This window comes from Echinops telfairi, unplaced genomic scaffold, assembly GCF_000313985.2.
Source record: "Echinops telfairi isolate 266 unplaced genomic scaffold, ASM31398v2 ScPeMD7_3533;HRSCAF=4204_1, whole genome shotgun sequence".
Lineage (NCBI taxonomy): Eukaryota > Metazoa > Chordata > Mammalia > Afrosoricida > Tenrecidae > Echinops > Echinops telfairi.
The window spans coordinates 58,073-60,723 of NW_022107432.1; positions in this window are offsets into that span (position 1 = coordinate 58,073).

Below are 2,651 nucleotides of genomic sequence, written 5' to 3' on the forward strand. Positions count from 1 at the left end.
GGGGGCCGGCGGCGGGGGACCAGGGGCGGGAGCGGGGTCTCCGCGGAGCTCCAGCCAAGGGCCGCGGTGCGCCTGCACGTCACGGCTGCTCAAAGCCAAGCACGTCCCGCAAGCGGCGTGTGCTAGGTCTGGGAGACGTTTGCATCCTCCGTTCCCACCGCTGCGGCTGGCGGAGGCCGCGGGCAAAGAGAAAGTCGCGGGGAGGCGAGGCGGGGGGTGGTGGGGGTGGGCGAGGAGGACAGGAAGGCGACTCGGAGGGGTGGGAAGCGGGACTTGGTCGTTTTTCACTGTGTCTTTCAGCACCGACTTGTCGCCAGCGGACAGCTATCGTTCCAGCCACGGGATCCGGAGGGATTGATCCCATCGGCTGCGGCGGGAGCACGTCTCTGCGAGCAAAGGGCTGCGCGTCTCCGCTGCAACAATAGTAGTTTTTCTAGGCGAAGCTGCAATTAACATCTCAATTGTTCGAACTCCATACGGGCTTTGTCACACCGCTGCGTGGCGTCCGAGGTTGGGCTTCTGGCATTGCTTTTGGCATGGCAATGGGATCTTGGTGGTGGTGGCTGAACTTTTTCTTTCTTTTTAATGTATCTGATTCTTTTTTTTTTTTTTTCAAGTTTCCCCAGTAACAGGTTATGGTCTGGGTGGTAAGAAATGAAGAGGAGAGGCTATCCGATTCTTGCCTTAGGAAGGAAAAGTGCAGGGTATGGGGTTAGGGGGTGGTGATTTTCCACGCTAAGCCCACTGGCGTCGAATCGATTCCACAACATCCCCACTCCCTTTTATTGTATGTGTCTTCATTTGGTTAGCCTCCTGGACAGTTGGCTGACGACGTATTTGATGAACTAACCACAGATACACGCTGCAAAAGGTCATCTTCTCCTGATTATGTCTGCTTGTAAACGCAGTTGGTGATTTGCAGAACAAGTGCTAAAATAATGCAGTGATGTGGTGGGAGGGAGATCATAACGGGTAATCCATATAAAGTGTCCGAGTCTTCCCAAGGATGAGTTGCTTGAGTGGCAGGTGGAGTTGAATAAAGCAATTTTCCAACATTTCCTTTCCTTCCTCTTTCTGCGTTTTTCTCCCTCTCCTTCCTCCTGTTCCCCTCCCCTGGGGTGATTGGATAGCCACGCACACCATTTTAAAATCGGGTTGTAGTGAAGACAAGAAGGTGTGGATGAACTTTGATTCGCTGGAGTTGTTTGAAATATTAAAATTGGCCCTTTACTCCTTAATACATATGAATAGGGTCAGCCCTTTCCAGACGTTCTTTTCTAGGACAGGAGTTTGGAATCACCCCCTGCAAGGGAAACAGTTCATCATTCCCCAGCCAGGCGGCTTTCACCTTATTCCCCAGAACAAATCACAGCTCACTTGGTGCCGTTTGGGTTTTGTGTCATTTTTAATTTATGACAAGATTTTTATAAATCCATTGGAAGGAAGGTGAAGTAGAAATAAGGTTTATGTTTAGGGCAGAACCCAAAACACTTTCTTAGGCAAACACATTTTCTTTGAAAAACAAACACAACATTCAGCAGTAAAGAAAAGAAAAACATTTCAGTTATTTCAAACATCAACAGAGGTGCTAATTTGACATTTGTTGCCATTTGAGTCAGATCTGTTATTGTAAACAAAACAAAAATGAATATATTAATGATAGATATGAAAAAACTAATTGGAGGCCATTAAAAAAGAGTGCTTTTCATGGTTTGAACACAAAAAAGAGAGGAAACACGATGAGATTGAGTTAAGCTGCTTTTCCATCTAGTGATTTCCAACATGGTGTTTCAACGCTGTTGATATTTCTAAGAAATTCTGATATTCATGATAGAGTGACACAAGAATAACAGCCAAAGGGGACACTTTATAAAGCCTCAGTTTTAATGGAAAGGAGTCCTCACTCCCAGAGTCATTTACACTTACGGAGCACAAAGGACTGGGTCGGAGAAGAATGCCACCCTTAATAAAGCACTCCACCCTTCACACTGCTTCCCATAACCTTCATAAATTGCAGGCTACTGAGCTGGCCTGATGATGATCCTGCTGAGGTATATTTATAGCAGCTGATTCGTGGATGATAAATATGCCAAGCAAGACACAGTCTCTAGTAACCCCAGGCTGGTCTGACTTCCTCAGGGGGTCATAATACAGAGTCACAAAATAAAGAACCATAGAGAGAGCATCTGGGCTCTGGACCCTGACAGCAGCACAATCCAAAGGCATATCAAGGAGGAACCACTTTGTGTTGTGTCTGCACTATCTTCAGGTGAAAACATGGCTTACCTAATTGACCCAGTGACAGAGTGTTAGCTTGCCCACCCTAGGCCCTCTGGGCTCGTACTCCCCATTCTGAGTTGATCATTTTTGATACTTTCATGGCACCATTTCAAATTATAATCACTAGCCATCTCTGACCTTTTTCACAAGGCTGGTCATGTATATGTATGTATACACATATCCAAATTATATATACATAGCTGAGCATATATAGTATGTATGCATTTATACATATATAAATGCTCCGCCATAGAAGTGGACATCAGTAAGTTAAAGGACATATTGCATTGGATAAATCTGTGAAAGGTCTATTTTAAATGTCAAAACTCAAATACGTCATTTTGAAGACTAAGGTGCGTGCCTGATCCAAG